The sequence below is a fragment of the Ochlerotatus camptorhynchus genome, unplaced genomic scaffold, assembly GCF_037179485.1.
Source record: "Ochlerotatus camptorhynchus isolate MF236.1 unplaced genomic scaffold, CSIRO-AGI_Acam_v1.1 ptg000374l, whole genome shotgun sequence".
NCBI classification, from domain to species: domain Eukaryota; kingdom Metazoa; phylum Arthropoda; class Insecta; order Diptera; family Culicidae; genus Ochlerotatus; species Ochlerotatus camptorhynchus.
Window position 1 is genome coordinate 1,417,528 of NW_027040862.1, and position 24,465 is coordinate 1,441,992.

Below are 24,465 nucleotides of genomic sequence, written 5' to 3' on the forward strand. Positions count from 1 at the left end.
TTCCTCATCTTACACGCTATTTCTAAACAATTAAAATTTAAATTTGATCCACTCATATCCGTCAAAAGTAGGGCTACCCTAAATTGAATAAACCATGTTGGGACTGACAAGATGACGAATGGACAACATCGACCTGATTCCGAACGATGTTGTTAATTTGTTGTCTTGTCCGTTCCAACTTTATTTACTCACTTTTGGGTAGCCCTGTTTCGGATGAATATGAGTAGATCCTACTCAAATTTGGGGCTTTTTTAGACATAGCGTGTACTTCGGCACTATTGTTCATTTCAGTATGGTCTTTCTGACAGTGACTATTTTAGTGGTAACTTCATGTGCCTGTAACAGATTCCGGAAGCCCTAAGGCAAGTGGCCATAATCTGCACCAAAAACCCCTCGTGCAATGTATCAAAATAATTATCAGAATTTTCCAGAAGTTAGAAATTATTTTAACTGACCATAAGAACAATGGCCATTCGATTTTCCATGAACAGAATCCAGAAACCCCGGGGAATTGAACCAAAAACCAGTCGTGCCACATATCACAACTTTTAGAATTTCATGAACAATTTTAGAGAGCAAGTTAGCTTAACAGAGTGTCATCGGCATTCTATGTATTCGGAATAGATTGCAGTATAATAATGACCCGATTTTGTCAGCCCTGAAAATCTGTTCTAATGTTCAACGATCTTATTGCACCAAAGTATACCTTAAACATCCATCTTGAAGGTGAATGAGAAAGATTTAGAGTTTCGATTATGTGAAATTATTGAGAGATAAAAGTCTGATGCGCGCTGTAGCTCTGTAGGCAGTGTTCATTATTATCAGTTGACTTGATCTCTATGAAATTGTTCGATTGGTCACTTTTGCCAAGCCTACTGGAATCTGTTCCATTGACATAGGGTGATTATTGTTCTTCTGGACTGGTATATTGACATATCAAGCTGAACATTGCATTAGGTCCTAAGTAACATTGATCGATTCTCTTCGTCGACTTTCTCTTTCGTTAATAATTTGAGCACAGAACCGTTTCTTGATGTGTTTGTCATATTAGATGCTAAATAAAAGCCTCTTTTATCGATCTGTGTGCTAAAAATACCTGGGAATGTCTTCACATGGCCGTGGGGATGCAAAAAGAAAGTCGACGAAGAGAATCTGTCAATGTTACTTAGGACCTAATGCAATATTCAGCTTGATATGGTTTCTAATGTTTTGAAAATTATAATATGCCACACGATTGCTTTATGTTTTAAAACAAAAATTGGTCACTTCCCTCAGGGTCCCAGAATGTGTTACAAGAATTATTACATTTGTTCCACTGGTCAGCCAGTCATGAAATTATGAAATTAATGCTCGAGTTGATGGTATGAAGCACGATTGGTTTGTGTTAATATCAGAGATTGGTCACTTCTTTCAGGGCTTACAAAAGCTGTTCCGGAGACAACGAGAACGAGAAATGATCTGGTAATTCAATCCAGCATTCAGCACCTAAACGTAATCAACTTTCCATCACAGCCCGAATGACCCATTGCCTCAAAAGGCTCGTTACCCTTAAAAACCCGTTACCTTCAATTTCGAGTTGGATTCCTCGAAGCTTTTATCAGTCAAATCACAGCTCACGATTAAAAAAAAAGGAGTCCACAGTGTTCAAACGGTTCTAAATGGGATCCTGATTAGCCTCCCAAAATTTGAACTCATTTATGAATAAATTGACATGGCACAAACCTTATGAAGTTTATATGGAAATTACTATTGAAAACCCAATTTTTTGTTCATATCGATCCCAAAATACAACTTTGTTAAAGATCTGATCACTGATGTCTTATGATTGATTACGCTCGATAAACTGTTCACCAGTCAACATTGGTCTGTTTGGGGCGTAGAATAGGGCGCTAGAATCATGGCTACTATGTCACACTGCAGAATACAGTGTTGCCCAAAAAAACAGCTGCTTGATCATGCTATAATATGATCAATCTCTTAAACAATTAATAACTATTGGCTGAAAAACGAGTATCTGAAAAGAGAAAATTTTCCATAAGATTTAAGATGATAAGAATGAGCAAAAAGTTTGGTTTTCCCATAGTTATTTCCATATAAACTTCAAATGGTCAGTTTCTTACCAAATGAGTTTAAATTTTGGGAGGCTAATCAGGACCCAATTTGTAACCGTTAGAGCACTGTGGAGCGAACATTTCAAATTTTGCATCAGTCTACACACTAATCGAGTCAGTACGGTTTTACCGAGTTTTTGAATTGCGGAACTGTTCGGTAAAAGTTTAAAAATCTGTGGAAAATTTATTAATGCGAAAATTTGTTCTGAAATTGTACATACTTAGTTCTGTTAACTCCATTTAATGATAGAAAATAAAATTGGTCGATTTCATTGATTCCTTACGGATAACGGTCATTTGAATTTTTACCGACTTTTTCAGCAATTCCAAAACCCAGTAAAAAAATACTGACTCCTGTAAAAAAATCTTAGTGTGTACTGTCCATATACCACGTGGAAAGTTTAGAGAAGATAAATGTGCACAGTCCATAATTGTTTTTCAATTCATATGGATGATTGTCCACTGCTCACTGTCGATTTGTTCACTGAGGCAAAATAACGTAAGAATAATTCTTACGTTATTTTGCCTCAGTGAACAAATCGACAGTGAGCAGTGGAGTGATCATCGCTTGTACGCCCTTATACATGCTCACTGTCGATTTGTTCACTGAGGCAAAATAACGTAAGAATTATTCTTACGTTATTTTGCCTCAGTGAACAAATCGACAGTGAGCATGTATAAGGGCGTACAAGCGATGATCGATTCTCTTCATCGATTTTCTCATTGCATTGCTACAGCTATGCGAAACAATTTTCTAGAATTTGTTCAATGCAGAGTTGTATTGGCTATCAAAAGCAACAGAAAACGCACCGAGAAACGTTAATCCTTGCGAGTTATTAACAAAAGAGAAAATCAACGAAGAGAATCGATCATCGCGTTTACGCCCTTATGCATGCTCACTGTCGAAATGCTTACCGACGTTGAGCTACGAGCCAACTGTTTTCAACGCCAACTGTCAAATGTAGGATTGTTCGATCTTGGATCGATCTTTGAAATAGCTAATTCGTTTATTATCGGGGTTGGAACCAGTTCCAACCCAGTGCGAAACCGAACTTTTTGTCAGTGCGAACCTCAACCTGAGCTGGGTTTTAAAAACAAACGATCAAACTGACGTTTGTCAGAAAACAAGCAGACCCAATCCAATGACGTTTATATAAGGTCTGGGCCAAAGGGCTTATTGGTGTTAGTGAAATGTGCAAATGGTTAGTGGTGTTCGTATTATATTGCAATGTTTATCTTTTTACACGAAACAGCTGTTGGCAGTGACGTATTTCTATCTGTTCTCAGTATGTTGGCAGTGACGTATATCTTTCTGTTCGCAGATGTTCAGCAATGTTTACAACATTTTTGCTTCTAACACCAGCAAACTGCCTGTTGGCCCAGACCTTATATAAATGTCATTGGACCCAATCTTGATACCCGATCCAGGTTGGAACTGAATAATAAACGAATTCGCTAAAAGATCGATATTTTTCATCCCGATTTCCGATTTTTCGGATTGATTCTTTGTCCACTAAAAGATCGAAAAAATCGAACTCTTCTTTTGATATTTTCGATCTTAAAAAAAGGTGTTAATTTTGTAATTGTATTTACACCGAAAAAACGATTTACGCTCACCCCATACTGCGAGGTAAATTTAACGAACATAACGTCAACATAAGCATCGTTCCCTACAATGGCGTCACTATTTGCGTTTCCGTTATTTATCAATACAGCAACATTTGAAGGTTTTCACTACCTCTCTCCTGTGCTCATTGCTCCTTACCGTCACGACAACATTTCTATAGATAAACATTCTTTCCTTTATATTGAGTTCTCCAAGCAGGACCTCACGAACACTACACTAATAATATAATTTTACACACACTAGCGTATACTGTCATGTGCACGGTAAGAATAAAACATCCATTTATGATTTAAAGTGAACCCATTGTCAATAAAAGTGGCACTACTAATTAATCAATAATTTATTATGTCAATTAAGTAGTTACTATTTGTTACTGTTAGCAGAAACTCATTGTTGTTCAAATAATGTACTCATTAATGAGTAAAACCACTTTTATTAAAAACGGGTTATATTTTACTCATAAAAGGGTATTTGACTGTTATCGTGCAAGCGTAGGGTTTGTTTTCGTTTTGTTGTTTATTTCAAGAGCAAATTTTCATTATGTCGTAAGTAACATTCGCACCAATCCGAGAAAAATAAAGTTTTGTTTTGATGACCGAAAAGTTATTCCTATTTCCAAGTAAACACATATAATCTCATAGTGATAGCAATGTTTAACATATTTAGCAGGGTTTTAATCATACAAATGCAAATCGCTAGCTTTCATGCTAAAAAATACTGGTTTTTGAGTCAAAAGTTATTATACGTCGTTTGGTGGCCCCTATTGTTACTTAAGTCAAAGTGTATTTACCAGGATATTCGGGAGAATTCTCGATGAACATTTCAAATGGTCCTATCTGATTTGATCGATTCTCTTCATCGACTTTCTCTTTCGCTAATAACTCAGCTGCAAAACCTTTCCCTGTTGTATTTGACGTTTTGGACGCTAGATAAGAACCTCCTTTATCAAACTATGTGGTAGAATTAGCGCGAAATCTGTTTGCATAGCAGTGGTTATGAAAAGAGAAAGTCGATGAAGAGAATCGATCAAAGCAGATAGGACCATTTGAAATGTTCATCGAGAATTATCAATTACGTCTCCTTACGTGCAGCCCATTCATCATTTTAGGACTACCGAAATCATCTTAGCAACAAACAGTTCGATTTATTCACTTTAATAATGAGAAAGCGAAACGACGAACGTACACTTTTCACGGGTTTCTCAGCGCTGTTACTTACGTCAAACGGCATCTCCATAGAAATTGGGTGACTTAAGTAACATCGAAAACTATTTTGAACGGAAGGTGATTACGTCAAAAAGCAATTTGACTGGCAAATAAATTTAAAAATAGGATTTGATCCTATATTCGGACAGTATATAGTGTAATAGCAGGAGAATCGATTGACACTGATAGCTCGACTTTGTTTACCTTTGTTACATTCGACGTAATGAAAATTTGCTCTTGATTTTTACTTTAGAATGACAGTTCTTACAGCAAACAAAAAATTTCTCACAGCTAACAAAAAATTTCATCTCACTAAAGTGGACCCTACACAACAGTTTGTATTGACAATAATCGTATTGTCAATACATTTTATATTGACGTTAATACATCGGTATTGACAATATTTCTGTATTCACATCATCAATCTTATTGTCAATACTTGTAAGTATTGACAATATTTCTTACCGTGTGGGGTTAGCTTAACACACGCAAATCTCACCAATACGAACCCGCCTGGAGAGGACTATAATATTTATTTAAATCTCGATGAACATTTCAAATGGTCCTATCTGCTTTGATCGATTCTTTTCGTCGACTTTCTCTTTCGTCAACAACTCAGCTGCAAAACCTTTCCGTTTTGTATTTGACGTTTTGGACGCTAGATAAGAACCTCCTTTATCAAACTATGTGGTAGAATTAGCGCGAAATCTGTTTGCATATCAGTGGTTATGAAAAGAGAAAGTCGATGAAGGGAATCGATCAAAGCAGATAGGACCATTTGAAATGTTCATCGAGTCGATATAAGCATTAACATCTCCAGAGGATCATCACCGATCGTTTCAAACATATGCTGCACTCTCATTGGTGGAAAAATGGCAGCACAGTGAACAAAAAATAATCGATTAGTTGTTAATCGAGTAATTGAAAATGGGACATCTCTGATTTAGGCGAGGGGGACGACTCTATCTACGATGCAGAAAAGATTGTGTTTTGCTGTGGCTAGCTGCACGCACGCTGAGTAGATAGAAGGAAGATTTATGTCGATTTTGAAGATTTCCTGCAAAAAGATGATGCACGATGCAAGTAGATGCGAGAAATGAAAGATGATTTTTCGAAGATTGATTCGCTAGTGTGAGATTTTTTGAGCATCTAGAATTGAGATTTAGATGTGTCGCCCCCCTCGGATTTAGGTGTGATTGTTTTGATAAAAATGAGCGCAAAATTTCATCCATACCGAGGGGTTAGCAAAACCACAAAATTACCTTGAATACGGGGGGTATTCATTGGATGAAAGGGACCGTGAAAGAGGACACTAAAATAGAAAGTTTTTCTTCCGACAGTTTCATCTTAGTATTCATCTTTGGTATCACTGCCAATCAGATTGCTGTGATCCCTCTTTCTTCTTCATTCCTTTATTAAACGTCGGTCTCTGTTCCGCAATCTACACACTAAGATTTTTTTACAGGAGTCAGTATTTTTTTACTGGGTTTTTGAATTGCTGAAAAAGTCGGTAAAAATTCAAATGACCGTTATCCGTAAGGAATCAATGAAATCGATCAATTTTATTTTCTATCATTAAATGGGGTTAACAGAACTAAGTATGTACAAGTTCAGAACAAATTTTCTCATTAATAAATTTTCCACAGATTTTTAAACTTTTACCGAACAGTTCCGCAATTCAAAAACTCGGTAAAACCGTACTGACTCGATTAGTGTGTAGTGCCCATCACCGACGGACATTGTTTGCCATCTATTGACAACAATGGAATGTGCGGAAGGCAGCTTCCACACCTGCGTAGGATATCGCACCCATTCAACACACACTTACCTTCCGAAGGAAGACGTGACACGAGATTTTTATGCCTTAGAAATATCCCACCGATCTCGGCTGGGGTTGAACCCAGACGCATTGGGGTGAGAAAGCAGTCACGCTTACCACCACACCACCGGCACCGGGTTAATCCCTCTTTCCTTGTTATTCCACGATTGCTGCAATCAGCAACTGGCTCAGATTTGACCGTAAATTGACCTTTCTGACATTTATAACGAGCATACACTTGCGTAATCCCATTTTCAAATGCGAAGTTTGTTATCCTCACTTTCGCTCCAGCCAAAAATGTTGGGTTGTTTTTGTTATTAGAGATTGCGGGGTTACTAGTTCAGTTACTAGTGTAATAGAATGCTTTGTTGATTGTTCATTAACTCTTGATTGCTTGTAATACTTCTGAATATTTTAGGTGGACAAAAAGGCGAACTAAGAGGTGGACGCCTGAGCTTTTCCACATTTATATCGCTGTGAAGCAACTGTAAACTCTAGAGGGAATTTATATTTGTAACTGAAACCAGTTCGATTTTGTTTGCCAACCTGGTTAAAATGTCATATTTAATTATCTTAAAGAAAAATCGTCCAACTTCAACTTTTGTAGGGGTAAGAGGTAGGACCATCATCATCATCATTCTCACCTTCAGACCATCAATACTTGCGCATATAGAATAGACTAAAGAGCCTGAATTTAGCTTCTTTAGAATAGACTATTGGCTCGAAATCGCTACCCGATTGTCAAGCCCCGTCCCAGAGTAAAATAACAGCACCAATTGTTGTTTCTTTCGACGAACCTTTGGTTGAGATCGCAAACCATGCAAAAGATGACTGATTTAAAAGAAAAGTTACAAAATCTGTAAGTAATTACAGGTACGGGTGTCGTTCTGAACTGGTATTGTAAATGTCTCAAAATATGAGCATGGTTTGACTCATAGGCTTTTCAAAAACATGTAGAACAGTGGATTTTAATGGTTTCCATTATATTCGAACAGATTAACTAAATTCCTTTGTGACATTTTTCTGTCAAGGCACTCATAACTCAAAATCGTGCATTCTGAATTCCTTCGGATTTGTTCTGTCAGTTTATCTTTCAACGCAATATCATAATAAAAAACACCCCTCTCATTCCAACCAGAAAACAAGTTTTAGAAACATTCCTCCACCAGCCAACTGTCACATTTCGTTAATTATTTTTAATTGTTCCCGTCCGAAAGTGGCGAGTCCGTGGCATCGTGTTTTTTTTTTGCTCGCCCCGACTCCTCCGACGCCAATAATTGTCATCATTATTATACCTCGAAAATTCGATTATTTTTACGACTCAACTGAGCTGACAGCGAAGAGCAGGTAAAGGTGTATGGTTATTGCATCTGCTTCCCTTCGTCTGGCACTCACGCGAGGTTGTCCCGGCAAGGTCTTTCGTCCAGCCGGGAGAGAATTTTCCCTCCCAATGCTGGGCGAAGGGGAAAATTTCGGGAGCCAAATGGAAAGTGAAAGGACTGTCGGTTGGGGTAGCTGGCCGGGAATGGTTGACTGGTGTTCATGGCAACAACGTCAACCGGTTTACTATGGGTGAGAAAGTACCTCGGGTATCCTTAAGGCGCATGTCTCTCTCTCTCTCTCTCTCTCTCTTTCTCTGTCTCAGCACAGTGCAATCATTCTCGGTTTTCTCGGTAGGGGAAATTTGAAGAACTCGATGCAAATGACCTTTGCGTGCGTGGGTGGTGGTGGATAACGTGACGTTTGACGGGTGCTGCTTTGAATAGAATTGTAATGCTTTGGAGTTGAATCGAAATGCGAAATTCGAATACTTAAAATGCAGTGGAATAACAAAAACAACTCCACTCGAATGTGATACTGTTATAATCTTCCAACGGAATGGGTATCAATGTTAGTTGTATAAACAGATTGTTTTCGGGCCATATGGCACGACATTATCTTGAATCCAAAAATACTCTTTCACTTTCGGTTTTGGTTCGTTTTCAAACTCGCGTAACATTCGAAAAGGGCATATCTGCTTTTGTAAAGAAAAATTGTAATGCCCCTTTCGCACGAATCGAAGCTCGCCAATGCAAACCAACGGTCTTGTTTGCAAAAGCTGATAGGCACTTTTCAACTGTTACGCGAGATTTGCTCCGAAAAATTGACTACCGCGCTCTTATCGTCGTTGTCAAAGTATTCGAACATTACATTGGACATTAGTAACAGTGTAGTATTAAAATCCCATTACTCAAATGGATTTGCATGTTTACCATCTGTGTGTCCCGCTTCCCTCGGGTGGGGTACGCATCAGATTCCCAATCTTTCCCTGTGTAGTAAGCGTCCGAGTGTTGGTGTTTACACACGTTTTCCTCTCTATATTCCATGGGACGCTTAAATTTTCGGTTTTTCGCTTCGATCCACACAACACGACACGAGGAAGCATGGGCAAGAGCAGCTATATAGAGCTCCTTTTCTTGTAACAAACACATGTCTCAATATATGTACCTACAGAGGCAGAGGGCGCGCGAATCGACTCTCGATTCGATTCGATAGCGCAGTGGAGGCCCGCCGTAGACCGAATCGAATTTAGTCGACGGTTGACTTTCAAGCGAACAGGTTTGGGATCGGAGTTTTGAACCGTGTGCGGTACCTTCTTTCTTCTAGAGTGTGAAAATCAGTGGAAATTTGGGTCGCCACTCACACCGGAACGGTCGGTGGGAAAAACAGTGCAGTTTGAACTGAACCTTGAAACTTCAGTGGTTACGTACACAGCTCGAAGGGCAACTACGGGGTGGTATTTTTCCGCCTAAGTCGATTGTGTTGACAGTTTAAGGTGAGTCGAGCCGACCTTCAAATCAAGATGCCACATACAAAGTTTTTCCGGATTACTTAAGTCGGTATTAGGAGGTTTTAAGTAACGCGGCAAATTTATCCACGCGTAATTTACTTCTAACAATCAACAGGTTTTTTTTGTCTATCATAGCAACAAGCGAAACAAAAATCTCCAGTATGACATATCGGAGTAAACAATCTCATTATGATCGTTTTGCCGAAAATATGAGCGACATGTAAGCGGGCAGTCAACAGCCGTGCGTTCATTGCACAGTGGTCTAGAGATGGAAATTAGTAGGAAATACACATTTTGACCCAGAAATTGACCACAGGATGGTTGAAGGCTCTTTAATAAAAACCTACCACCGAACTAACGAGCATAGTGTCTTCTGTGCAGTTGTTGCTTACAATAAGGCCTTTATTTTGATGAAAGATTTGCAACAAGGGTGGAACTAAAAGTGACAAAATTAAACATTTAACTTTTTTATTTCTGATTATATCATGATGAAACTTTATGCAGAGTTGAAAATTACGTTATTTCAAGGAAATTTGCTGAAGAAAGAATAGTGGTAAAACTTATGATCAATTTTCTAGAGCAGATAGGGTGTCCCTAAAAAATAATTTTTATAGCATAACTGAAATATTTCAAACTCTACGTGAAAGTTGTCTTCTACATTTTTTAAAATACTCATTGAGAAGAAGATTTTTGCTGAAGGAAGTACCTCGTTTAATATTTTATTAAAAAAGTTATGTTAAAATTTCTTCAAATTTAAAGCCATTTCCAATTGTTGATATTTTCAGTTGGGGAAAAAAGGGGGATATTTATTGTAGCAATCGAAATTTGGTGTTACAATGCATGTTTTTTGAAGAAATTAAAGCGTAATTAGTGCAAAATACATGTATGCCAATAAAATTAGTTTTTTTTTCAATGAAATTAGGTTATAGCTGTCCAAGAAAAAGAGACTGCAAATTTGGTACTTCAGCAAAAAACATGCGTAATCAAAAGTTCTGAAAGGTTCTAGTATACATGATTTACAAAAAATCAATACAGAAAATGTTAACTTATTAAAACCTATATTTAGGGATCATCCTAATATGCTTCTTAAAACTTCAGTTTGGAGAAAAATGGTCGTAACTTTTTTATTAAATTATAAAGCATTGCATTTTCTTCAACAAAAATAAACTATTTCATGAGTAGATAATAGTAGTACAAGACAACATTCGCGTATAATTTGAAATAAAAGAGTTATTCTATAAAAAGTGTTTTTGTTTAGGAACACCCTATCTTAAATTAAAAAAAAAAAAAAAACTGGTAGTTTCAACTGCAAAATTTCTTGAAATTACGTAATCTACAACTTTGTAGAAGAAGGTTTCATCATGGTGTAATCAGAAGCAAAAAAACATTCAAATTTAATTTTTTTTAATTTTTACAACCACCCTATTTGCAACTTCCATCAAAATAAAAGCCTTATTATTAAGCAACAGCTTCACATGGTGTGGTAATGTTGCAATTTCCGTCTCAAAATATTCGTTTCCTCCTAATTTTCATCCCTGGACCACTGTGCTGGCATTGGTCGGAACTTCTCGAGCGTGAAAGTGCGACAAAATAAGCTACATCCCGGACGTGTGGGAGGTCAAGTTCGGTGTAGATAAAAACGATCTAGCCCTTCGGTGTCAAGTGATTCGGTAAATATTTCACATGTAAATTCTGTAAGCCCAATGACAACGATGAATGCTGCGTCGCATTGAGGCTGTTGTAATACAAGGAGCGAGCGAGCGAGTCAGCCAGCTTCAGGGAAATCAACGATAATTGAAAGCGATACGCAATTACTGAGTTATGTTCGGTGTAGTGTTTCGATTTGTCACCTCTGAGTGGCATGGATGCTTTTTTTTATGAATTAATGATGGTGCTAGCTGCTGTGAGACAATCCGATTGTGAGGATTATTTGGAGCGCCAAATGTGCCGCTGTAACTAGATGGTGAAACATTTGTTCGATTTCCGAGTTATGTGGTGCCGCTGTAATTTAAAACGGTACGCTTTCCTTGTTTTCTACTTCAAATCTACTTGTTTTGGTTGATACTGGATTTGTTTCAGTTTGAAGGCATCATTTCAAGTGGCTATATAGCAAACTTCTCTATACCTGAAATATATATATTCTGTTGTTGACGCGTGTTTGTAGCCTTAATGGATGTACAAGCAAGACGGCTTGTAATTGATACCGATCGTCGTGACACTCTCATGGTGTTTTTTTTTTATCTTTATCAAGGAAGGTAACGTACTTCACCTTGGCAGAATTTTTTAATTAATTTTTTCTAGCGCCTGTGATTGTTGACTTTACTCGTACATGATTCTAAGGTTGTGACATTTCGAAAATTATTCTATATGTTCGAAAATCCGTGTGCTGTCAATCGACCGGTTTTCGAGAAGAACTCAGCCACTGTTGTCAAAATTTAACTTCTTGTCGGTTAGAAATAACCATGCTCGGATAGCAGGGTTAATCGATAACTTTCCATCTGTCAAATTTTAACTAAAAGTTAAAAAAAATCGCGAAATGGTTCAGAGCCTAAAGCGTTGTTGAATCATTATACATTTCTAGCGCTTGCCGCTGTAAACAAATTGTATCAACTATTATTTAAATGCCCATGAGCAATGAAAGCGGCAGCGGAAAATCCCGATGTGACTAAGCCTACTTGTCGGATTGAAAACTAGTTAGGCTGTGTTCCATTTAGGCTCTGAACCATTTGGTGGATTATTTTAACTTTTGGTTAAAATTTGACAGATGGAAAGTTATCGATTAACCCTGCTATCTGAGCGTGATTATTTCTGACAGACAAGAAGTTAAATTTTGACGACCGTGGCTCGAAAACAGGTCGATCGACAGCACGGGGATTTTCGACCATAAGAAATAACTTTCGAAATGTCACTTTTAACTACGAGTTAAATTTAACTCGGTAAAAGGTTCACAGCCTTAGTGAACTTTCACTTAAATTTGACACTTCGAAAATAAATTATAATGTTCGAAGACCCCTCTGTTGTTGATCTTCCGATTTACGAAAAGGTGTTTGTCAAAATTGATTCCTTGTCGGTCAGAAATAAGTTGGTACAATAGCAGGTTTATTTTAAAATTTTACATCTGTCAAATCTAAGTGAAAATTCACCAAATGGAACACAGCCTTAGAACCTGGGACGGGACTCGACAATCGGGTAGCGATTTCGAGCCAATTTGCTGTCAAATCCAAGCCAGTTTCTGATTGGTCGATTTGACAGTAGCAATCGTGAAATAAAAGGACAGAGAAACCGCATCAATCTGGCTGTCAGTGATGCCGGAAACAATGTTGACGTCAATGGCGTTGTTAATTGTTTCTATTTTCTATAGGAAAATTGAAAAATTTAGTGCATTGCGTGTTTTGTTTATGGTTGATATTATTGTTTGTTTATGGTTGTTTTTATTTTGTTGAGCAAAACTGATGTTCAAGCTGCTAAACTGCGGTAGAAACTCTGAATAAAATCCAAATTAAATTAGAAAAAAATATTTTACATTCCTAGCATCATTGGCCAACTCCGTCAAACACCACGCACAACTTTCCGAAGGGCATTCTTTAAAAACATTAAGAAGAGTGAGAAGCTCGATTGTCAAGTCCCGTCCCAGATTAGAACCAAATCGACTTCGATTGGGCATCTTGATGTCATTGGCAAATGATATAAAGTAACATCTCTGCTCGCTTGCTTACGGAACAGACGTTCCTATAAAGGAGGAAACTGATTCATTTGTCACATTTCTTTTAATAGATTAGAGTGGATCAGATAAGTCGAGGACGAGATGCAAATCAAGTCATGGGTCAACAAACACAAACAAATCAAAAGGTAGAGGAAATTTTTACCCAGGCTAACGGTGTTGCTAACGTGTGTGGGTGAACTTTAATTCGCTAGGAATTGCCGGTTGAAAAACATGTTGACAGAATCGATGAGCGATATTGACAAATCAAAATCATTTCCGGACTTCACGCTGATTGCTCATTGTACTTCATTCATACTCCAGATTATATTGATAAAGAAGAACATATTATGAAATATCCAATGAGCTACCACCATGAACTGGATAAAATCATCTACTAATTATAGACATCATAGACGAGTCACTAACTTTTAACAGATGAAAGGAAATCCACTTCCCAGAGACGATATTTTATAAGAGACGCACGGAGATTATAAATAAATATAAGTAAATCTAGTTGCATTTTGTCTGCAATGTTTGGCAAACCGCAACTTAGTGTTTACTTCGAGTGACTTTTAATTTGAGCGACTGCCATCTGCTTACGGTAAAACGAATACTTTTTTGACCTTATCGGTTGCCATTATTTGAACAATTGCATTGAAATGCGTGGCATCCTTCTGTAAAAATACACCGATTAAAACGTGAAAAAATGTCCGTTTCTTCTGGTTTACTCATTTTGCGACAATTTTTTTTCTCAGTGTGCCTCACGTGTGTCGCAGCTGTGCCGGCAGTGCCGAGAGTGCCAGTTATTGAACTGGCAACCCGCTTAATTTGACAGTTCAAATGTTTTGTTTTGAAGCAACAACGATGGTCTAGAGTAAAGAGGCTGAATATATAAAGAGACGACATGTCAGAATTGGAACAATCCATTATCTGTCAAAGTCATGGGTAAAGTTATTGCAATCGAGCAGAAGACCTGTCAAATGGATAAGATGTCGTCTCTTTACCCAATTCAGTCTCTTTAGTGACTAAAGTTTAGTCTAGAGGAGTGCCTAGTAGAACATGCTGATACTCGACAAACCGGAAGATGGCGATCAAGTTCCTCCGACCAAGACACCATACCAAATTTCCAGCCGCTGCAGCAAGCTTCTGCTATCGATTCCAACCACCCGTCAACGATCAGGCACGAGAGAAGCTCTTCCGGGGATCTAAATCGGCTGCGGAGACGATTGCAGCTTGAAATCGGCCGGGATAGCGCGGAAACACTGTTTGAGGTGGTCAAAATCCTGTACCAATGCGACAATAGTGTTCCTATTGATAAGACTGTCTGCTTCAGCGATCTCAGCAGGTGGCCAATGTTGCTACTCTCACCATCACCCAGCCGTCGTAGCAAAATAAAAGCCAACTAAAACTAGCCTAGACGATTTCGTACTGTTTTTGCTTGTTGAAACCAAATATATTATATTAACAATACGATCCACTCTTTCGCTTAGTTGGCGAACCGGATTTTTAGCGATGAAAGCACCTCTGTGACCAAAAAGGCTACCAATGTATTTGTTTATCTTCACGAGGGGTAAACCAAATGAAAATTTGTTTAATATTTCAAATGAATGTATTTCTGCATATTATTTTATTTGAAAACAACAGTGACATGTCAGACAAATTTTAATGTAATAGACACAATGTAATTAATGAAAATAATTAGACTCTTACTTTTGTAATAAGTGCTATATTGGCACCCCTCGATTGTAATTGAATGATTGTTGCTGACCATTTACAACGCTAGATCATAGAGGTAACTCTAAGACTAGAAGGTCCCGAAGAGAAGTTCTCAACTTTTTGGCTCAGCTCTGGTACTGTCTTCGGTCCCAAGTTAATCGGTGCCCCTCGAAACATAGAAAAATCCACGAGCCCCATTTTATCTGTCAAACTTTCCTAGCAAATCAAAACAAATATGGTGTAGTACTAGAATTTCAACTAGAATGGGGTACGTTAATCGATTTACTTGGGACCAAAAGGCTAGTCAAGTAGTGAGCCAATTTTAAATCGTTAGTTTCCACCGGTTGGTTGCACGACGAACAACTCTGACCTTTCTGGTCCTGGAATATTTTGTCAGCTGTCAGCTGATCGCTCATGTTGAACACATTATCGATTGCCCTGGTTTTGCAGTGGAAACTAACGATTTTAAATTGGTGCACTACTTGACTAGCCTATTGGTCCCAAGCAAACGATTAACGCACCCCATTCTAGTCAAAATTCTAGTACTACACACTGTTTGTTTTGATTCACTATGAAAGTTTGACAGATAAAATGAGGGGTTATTGGTTTTTCCTATGTTTCGAGGGGTGAATCGATTAGCTTGGGACCGAAGAGAGTACCAGAGCTGTGCCAAAAAGTTGAGCACATATCTTCGGGACCTTCTGGTCTTAGGGCTACCTCTATGGAGTTAGTACAAGCATAGAGGTAACTCTAAGACCAGAAGGTCCCGAAGAAACGTGCTCAACTTCTTGGCTCAGCTCTGGTACTATATCCGGTCCCAAGCTAATCGATGCACCCCTCGAAACATAGGAAAATCCACGAACCCCTCATTGTATCGGTTAAACTTTCATAGTGAATCAAAACAAACATAGTGTAGTACTAGCATTTCGACTAGAATGGGGTACGTTAATCGGTTTGCTTGGGACCAATAGGCTAGTCAAGTAGTTAGCCAATTTAAAATCGTTAGTTTCCACCGCTTGGTACAAGGTTGCCAGAGCATGACAATTTCTATCCATACAATACCAATGAGTGTGCCCAACTGTGCTTTTCGCACACTGTGCGGAGTGACCAACCCCTTGGGTTTCCTAAAGACAGCATCGTCAGAGAAAAGTGTTTTCAATTCTGTCGGTTTCCTCCCGGTCAAAGCGTGACGGAAAACTCTCGATTTTTTGTAGCGTAATTAATCTACCATATTAATAATTGAATTGTCGTTTAGATGATAGTTGATTTTAAACTGATTTATTATATTTCAGTTACATTTCAATTACGATTTAGATTTATACGTCGTATCGGATAGCGGAAAACTATTAGCAGCTCCGGGTGCAGTTCTTGTTTTTGAAATTGTTGCGGATTTGAAAGAGGGAACAGATAATTAAATTTCTGATGATGTAAAAGATTATAATAGGCCTGACTTGATCAACTATTTATACTTTTCATACGCTTTTCCTCGTGAAGCGTTCGTGTTTATTTACATTTACACACGGATCGATTGGAACTTTTGGTTTCAGTCTTCGTGCGTCTCTAATTTAATTTCTCGTGTCTGCCTCTTCCGATTAATTTGGACAATGATGTGAATTTATTGTTTCGTGGCCAGAACAAGATTTTTTCGTTTCTAGTGAAGAAAATAAGGGGAAAATCAAGGGGTAGGTCCCTCCGCACACCAGTCTTGGGTCATCTTTTTTATCAGTGTACCGCAAGAGTGTCGCAGGTGTGCCGATTGTGCCGGTCATAGAGGAAGCTGTTTGTAAAATATCCATCCCGGCAACCCGGTATTTCTGACACCTTGAATGTTTTGATTTAACGCGGGAAGTGGCATGTGTACGATTTTTTTTTGTGTTCATATGATAATAAAAGTCCTGAGTTTTATGATTGTATAATGCCCTCAAAAGCAGACCAGAAACCTAGCCTTTCGTGATGTGAAAAGTAACGGTCTATCAGCGGCCGGAAAGAGTTGAAACCGGTGGGGAACAATGTTGGAGACCGACTATAGAGGATGATGAATAGACTTCTGTTGCTTGTTTTGTGTGAGTTGCAGCATTATTTGAATTTAGGATATTAATGGGGTCTAACTAACTGCCTCTTTCTTTTGAGCCCAGTCTAGAACCTACATTTCGTGTTTTGATCTATAAGTGAACTGCTAGTTCCTCAGTCAATCAAATAGCACGTAATGTTGTGAACAACTTCAATGACAGTTGTCCAGCAGTGCTCCCATTTTATTTACAACAATCCAATGCCTACGAGATTATACCGAAGGTGTGCCGAAGGTATTCCGAAGGTGTGCCGATGGATATGCCCAAGTTGTGCCGAATCTAATTTCGACACAATGTACTGAGTGACTTACCCCTTGGGGAAAATCATGAATGCAACGGATTTGTTTACAAATATAGCTCTCAGTTTTTCCCTAATTTAAGGTCCCGTGCACTTGTCAGTACTATTCAATTCGTCAGGCAACTCAGGTCTTAATTTAAGCATCAGTATTCAGCGATTTTCTCTAGAATATTTCCACGCAATTCACGTAGCAGAAATTGTCCCTCCAATGGTAATCTGTTTCCCTCTGCCCAAGAGATGACAGTGTCGATTCCACACAATGCCGTTTCATTAGAAGCAATCCGAAAATCGAAGAACAAATTGCACAGCATCAAATCCGGATGGCTAAGTCCTTCAAAATTAGAGCGAGTGAATTTACAGTCAACAGATAAATGAAAAACTTTCAAAAGGGCGAAATGTCCACTGCTAGATGAAGCATTGTACATATGGTTCCTGCGGGAACGGGAATTTCATATTCCTGTTGGCCAGGACTTACTGACAGTTCAAGTATGACCAATTGTATTGTTTTTTCCACGATTATTTAGACACGATTTAGAATGTAGAACCTGCTCAAATCTTCAGTGGTTTTTGAAACTCTTACCATTTCAGCTGGTTTTGTTATCTAAACATGATCAGCTGGAAGCTTAAGAATAAAAGGGTTAAAAGTAAATACTTTTTCTTCATTTTCTTTCCTTTATTTAATGTCAGTCTATGTTCCGCAATCTAGTGCCAATCAATTCAGCTTCCACACCTGCGTAGGATATCGCCCCTATTTAACACACATGGGCCGGGACCAACGGCTTTATTTCCCTTCCGAAGGAAGATCCTCAGAAAAATCTCACCGACCTCGGCTGGGATTGAACCCAGACCCATTGGGGTAAGAAAGCAGTCTCGCTTACCACTACACCACCGGCGCCGGCTAAGTCAAAATCAACCTCACACTGTAAAACCTCCATAACAATCCAACTGCAATCCAGTTCGATCCAACGAACCAACCAGAACCGACCATTTCATCCATGTTCACGTTGTTCCAAACGCATCGTTTGATGGAAAAGTTATTGCCATTTGTCGATGGGATGGCAATATTGCCAATGAATTACCTAGTTGACCGACCGAACAAAGTCGATGTGTGATTTTCCATTGCACCCGTGAGGTTCCTTAATTGAAATGTATAAGCTGATATTGCATCGCAACTACGTTGACGACGACGACGACGACGATGATGAAGCGATTGATAGCAGGCCTTTCCTCCACCGGTTCCACGGAGGACAGTGACAGGGGCCATTGACGCCATTGGCGAAGGCTAATTGAGCCTACTTTTGTTCTAATCGTCCGAGTGATAGTTTCGATTCACTGTCACTTTTTACGTTCGCCGCAGTTGATATGTTTGCAGTGGTACGCGCATTCAATCAATCGAAAAGGTTGTGCAAAGGTCAAACGTTTTTCCGTTAGCACCGTTCCGCTGATTCCCTTCTTATCAAATCATTTAGGTGCGAGTTACGGTAACTATCTGCCCGTCTGATTACATTCTCCCTGTTGCAGCAGTTATTTATAAACGTTTCAGTCGCCTTTGGCCACGTTGAAGGAAAAAAAATCGTTTGAATGATAATACATTTCGTTCTTCCCACAAGAGGCGTGAACTCCAACCAAAGGCACCCATACATATCAGCTATGAACTTCTTTTTGGAGATAGTGTCGCATCGCCGCCTAAATGGTGGACTCCAACGGCACGCTCGGGCAGAGAGAAAGATTAGTGCCGATAAGACGTGGAAATGGAAATATTAAATTTCAAACTGAAAGCCGGTTCTGATTTTGACCTATCAGCCATCTACAGCATTCCTGTGGGAAGGCGAGTGGCAATACAAAACAGCTCATAGCAGGCTTTGAGCCGCACAATACTTCCCACATGTCTGGGGCGGTTGTTGGCGGTGCGGGAAGTGTGGAACTCGAATCTCGTTACTCAACGTCGCACCAAGAAATCAAGAAAGGCAGCTAGAAAAATTAGAATGAGAATAAATTCAACACCGCCGTTTGTGGACGAGGATTCAAATGTTTCGCCCGCAAATGGCAAGGTGGAGCGAGAAAAGCCATCGATGGTTTCGGTGTTGGACGGACCGGTTCCGGCCCGCTTTGTATATTTATGGTTTTGTGTCGACTAACCTGGTTCACTGTTGACAGCTTCCAATATCAGTACTTCTGCCATGCGATAACATTACGAAAATGGTTACCCCGCCAAAGACGACTTCGTTGTCGGAGACCGGTGCTGCGGTTGGAAAATGCCAGACTAAATAAAACTGGTTTAAATTCGATAACTGCAGTGCAACGATTGACTGTGGTGTGTTAATTGTTTTCGTAATCTGTTTCGTGGATTCGAAAGTATGCTAGTCGATTCGGTAAAATATTATGTAAACCTGTAAAGTTGCACTCAATAAATTCAATCAATTGTACCGCTGTAAATAAACACGTGATGGCACAAAAAAAAACCGGGCGCGGAATTTTCCGCAAATTCTGCCTCTGACGATGACGCCGAAACCGGGTGGTGGTGTATTCTAAACAGGCAACTGAACCGGTGGACGTTCTGTCCTCTGGGTGACCTCTAGGCGGATGAAAATTTCTGATGATCCACTTACTCAAAGCTGACGTAAATGAGGAAAAACAAACCGAGCACTCTTCGTGCTACACGGCACACACGAACAAATCCAATCGTTGTAGTCTTGGTTTTTTGTTTACACCACGCCGTTCGCGGCACATGGCCTGCCGGGTTTGGATGGTAAACGAGGTGGTGTGGTGACGTCATTGCTTGGATTTTGGACGCCGACGCTCTCCGATCCTCGCCCGGTGGTTGGTAGCGGTCGGTATGGTAACGGTCGAAGGAGCACGTGAACCGCTGCAACAGGTCTTACGTGCGTTGTTTTGGCATATTTACAAGTTATAAGCGATGATGTTGTGGTGCTACTTGGCTGTTTACTGTCTTCGGTGGAGTGCCATAAAATATGCCGATACGAGTTTTGTATTTCATTATCATTTTTTTTGCCACCTACTGTTTGAAGCAACTGTGCGCGGATGATTTCTTTTGATAGTTTTCGATAAGAATCTTGGAGCCATGGGTTTATGGATTTGGTCGGGGACTTTTGCTACACTGTTATGAACTAGAGATGGGATGATAGTGAATCGATTCAGCTAACAATTAAAACGTAATTAGTAGCAACGTTATTCGTCGGGAGCGAGCAGTACCGGCTGGATTGGAATCAATAACTTACTAATCAGTAAGTTTTCCATGTTCTGATAACCCCTTGCAGCTACTGAGGTCGTTTCATATAAATCGCAAAGTTGATTTCTGCGATTGGTAGCAGTTATTGCATTGCTCAGTAGGGTAACTAAAGGCTGACTAAAAGTAAATTGGTACGCACAAAAAGACCTGTAATTCGTGATTCAGTAAGTTTAAAAAGTCCATTAATGGTTGCTTTGCAGTACTTTTATTAAAACTTCAAAGTTACAGCATTAGATGGTTATATCTTCAGTTCGAACGAAATCTCGAACCTTCCTTTTGATGGTACCCATCAGTGCCCGCACAGTTGAAACGTACACGGAATCAGCGAATTTCTACCATTTTTCCCGCATTTGCTGGATGTCGAAGTCGCTGCTTTGAAACTGCCCAGTATTTTTCAATTGGTCGAAATTCCGGGCAATTCGGAGGATTCACTAGCTTGGGGACAAAATCGATCTTGTTGGCAGCATACCACTCCAGAACCACCTTGCAGTAGTGGCAGCTGGCCCTATGCTTGCGAATGAATGGCAATATACGATTTTTCAGGCATCCTTCGATGTCAACTTGGGATGTCATCGTCGAAGATGTGAAGAATAATTCCGTTGTCATGCCACAACTGCAAATCGCTTGCCAAATCATGAACTTCTTCGCGAACTTGCCTTAAACACGAACTTGAATCTTCCCGGCACATCCCCACGTCCAGTCGCGATGTAAAACTTTTGACCGGGAAGCTGCTTAAAATCGAGTTTGACGTATGTTTCGTCATCTTTTAAAAAGCAGCCCTTGTGTTTAGTCAAAACACGGTCGTACAAGAGCCTTGCACGCTTTTTGACCACGGAATTCTGCTTCATGTCCCGGTTCAGATGTTTACTGGTTTTGTTCGACTTGTATCCTTTCCTGGCAAGAATGTTCCGCATCGTTTGAAAGTTGGCGTTGTACCTTTCGGCCACATCTCGGATCGAAAGACCGGGGTTGGCTATAATGCACCTCAACACCTTGCTGCGCAGCTGACGATCCCTGGTTCCAGTTTTTTTTATAAAACCGCTGATTCCTTTCCACACTCAGGGTTTCCTTGTTTGTTTTGAGCACGCGACAAACTGTTGTTTTCGGCATCTTCAGCACTTTAGCCAGATTGGAACCGGACCACTCCGGATTTTCCAGGTGTTTGTGCAGAATATTTTTTCTTCTTTCGAGTTCCATTTGACGTTATTTCTGAACGCGATCGACTACTTTGATCAAACTTGCACCAGTTGTTCTCTATAGAAGAGTTAACAAACCACTGTCAAAAAATTTCGATTCCCAACACTAGAGACGTGCTAGCAGCGCGCGTGGCGTTGGAAATTTTGCCCCAATTGGGTTCTTTAAGGGTATTGAGGTAAATGCATATTCGTAATCTGCATTAAAAATGGAACCCAAACCCAAAATTTCATCGATTTTGGTACACTGGAACTATTTTAAATAGGTACGATTAGATTTGCAAAAATCACCTTATTAGCGCCCCTCGGTGTCTCTTTGTATGGGAGCGAGCTGTCAGTTTGTCAGTTTAGTGGCAAACAGTGAAGTTATTATATTGCTTTAAATCTTGATTTAAAAATCGAGATGAAAGTGTGTGGGTTCGAAAAAAATATCGCTGTGCTCAGAAAACGAAGCTCTTTCAGATGATATATATAAACCGATATATTTTTCAAAATTAAAGAACCCAATTATGTTGGAGTCTTCTGGAGCTCTCATCACAATCCCCATGAAATTCTCTTCAGAACATCAGAGTCAAAACTATCTTTGATATCTACTCAAAACTACAACTACTATTTGCCAGGAACGCTCTTCAGTATACCTTAACAAATCTCTCATTGGAATGCAACTAACTCCTCTCTTGGAATTCGTGTAAGAATTTCTTTGAAGACCTTGTTAGAACTATCGTGGAGTTATGATCAGAAACTTCTCGTTGGAATAATACTCGGAATATATTTTGAATTCTCTTAATAATTTCTTTGAAATTCTCGTCAGATTTTTCTTGGGATTTCTCCTTACAATTGCCCTGAAAATCACAATACAATTCTCCTCAAAGCTACCACAGAACCGAAGGGAAACTTCGGATCAGAAAGTGGGTCCACTTTTCATTGGAGAACACTAGTGCACCTAGCGGTAGAAGGCATCTTCTGCCTGCGGTTAAGATAGACAACGTGCTATGATAGTGTGAGTGCGTGTAGAAAGCCCATGTGGAACGCTACCACAACGCATCGCTGGTTGAGCAGAAAAACGTACCACTTTTTGAATCACCGATTTGTTTGCACTTCCCTTTCTGTTCTGTGATGTAATTCTAAACAGAACTTTCTTGAAAATCATCATAGAATTTATCTGATGTTCTCCTCATTGAACTATCCTTGGATTTAGTTAAGAATACTTTCCTGAATTCCCTAGATATTCTCTTCAGAATACACTTGGGCAATAATTTTCCATCGTGTGTTAAAATCAACACAACTCGTCCTGCAGCGCTATATTTGTGTAAAATGAAAATAATCATTTTGCTGATGATCCCAAAGGGGTGGTCACTCTACACACGAATTATGAGTCAATTTGTTTCTCAGTGTGCCACAGCTGTTCCGGCAGTGCCGAGTGTGCCAATCATTGAACTAACTGTTAATAATGGCATGTTTGGCAACCCGGTTAATTTGACAGCTCAATTCAAGGCTCACGTTTTTTTTTTGTTTTGATTGTGAACAAGCAGTGAAATTCGAAGAATCCGAACCAAGATGACAATTCTTTTGGTGAGATTGACCGTGAGCGGTCTAAGCCATCCGTTAGAAAACAACAACGAAAAATAAACAAGTCGACGATACACTCCAGCTTGTAAGAAAGTTTTTTCCTACAATTGGGAGCATGCAACTTACCTTAATGACTCATCTCAGGGGGAGCCTAGCTTCCGTCTGAGGAGTAATGTTTACGTTGGGAGAGGGGACTCTCTGTTCCGCTGACACACCAAAGTTCACCACCTTCACGCGTGACCAGTGATGGATTACTTTTTAATATAGAATTTTTACGCTAAATCCCATTGAATTTTCAGTCAACCCATCGTAAAATATATAGTTTAAAGCTATTAATCTTCCTATCAAAATTCAAAATTTTCGCTCCACAGAGCAACACTTTGTTGTTTCACTGAAGGTGCATTTGAGAGCGCTCTCAAGTGTACCTTCAGTGAAAACACAGAGCGTGGCTCTACGGTGCGGATATTTTCAATTTTGAGAAGGAGATTATAAGCACTAAGCTAACTATTTTAAGATGAGTTAATAAAAATTAAATTGGATTTAACGTAGGAATTCGTAGTACCGAAATAGTCCCAAAAGTCCCGGGCAAGAAAACGGGGAAACTTTTATCATTCACGCCCTAGCCTCAACCGCGAGCGTTATCTTCACAGGGGCAGGACCGCTTCCTTATCACTATTTACTGGATCCGACGCAAGTGATATCCACACGACAGTTTACTTTTTTCACCACGGACTCCACGGATTTTCGACCTTATCGCTGGGAGGTTGATACGCAAGAGCCCGATGTATCTTTTTCTCCTCCTCCACCACCTAAGTTCGTTTTCGGACGTTGGTCGTTCGGGCAACGCTCGTTTGGACGGATGCGGCCCACCGATCGTTCACTGCGGTTTGGACGCCTCCTTGTGTCGGAGTGGGTGTTGGCGTTTTGCGGCAAGCCGGAATACAACTTTTTTTTTTACGTAGAACGTAGAACGTCTTTGATTTCTATATGGGGGTACACTTTGTGAAAACCGAAAATGGAACATGTAACAAATTAAGAAAGATTTTAAACGTTAATAACTCAGCTGCCCCTGGTC

General features: G+C 39.5%; 1 protein-coding gene across 2 annotated transcripts in view; it reads left to right on the plus strand.

Annotated features, from left to right (window-relative positions):
- The window catches only part of LOC135710279 (facilitated trehalose transporter Tret1), a 55,890-nt gene that overhangs the window by 7,713 nt on the left and 23,712 nt on the right, over positions 1-24,465 (plus strand). Inside the window, exon 1 of one of the 2 annotated variants that reach the window (XM_065232804.1) lies at positions 9,320-9,577. The exons of the other annotated variant lie outside the window; for it this stretch is intronic. The gene's annotated coding sequence lies outside the window, so the exon portion shown is untranslated. Of the gene's footprint in view, positions 1-9,319; positions 9,578-24,465 lie in introns of those variants that run through there. 2 annotated transcript variants of the gene reach the window in all.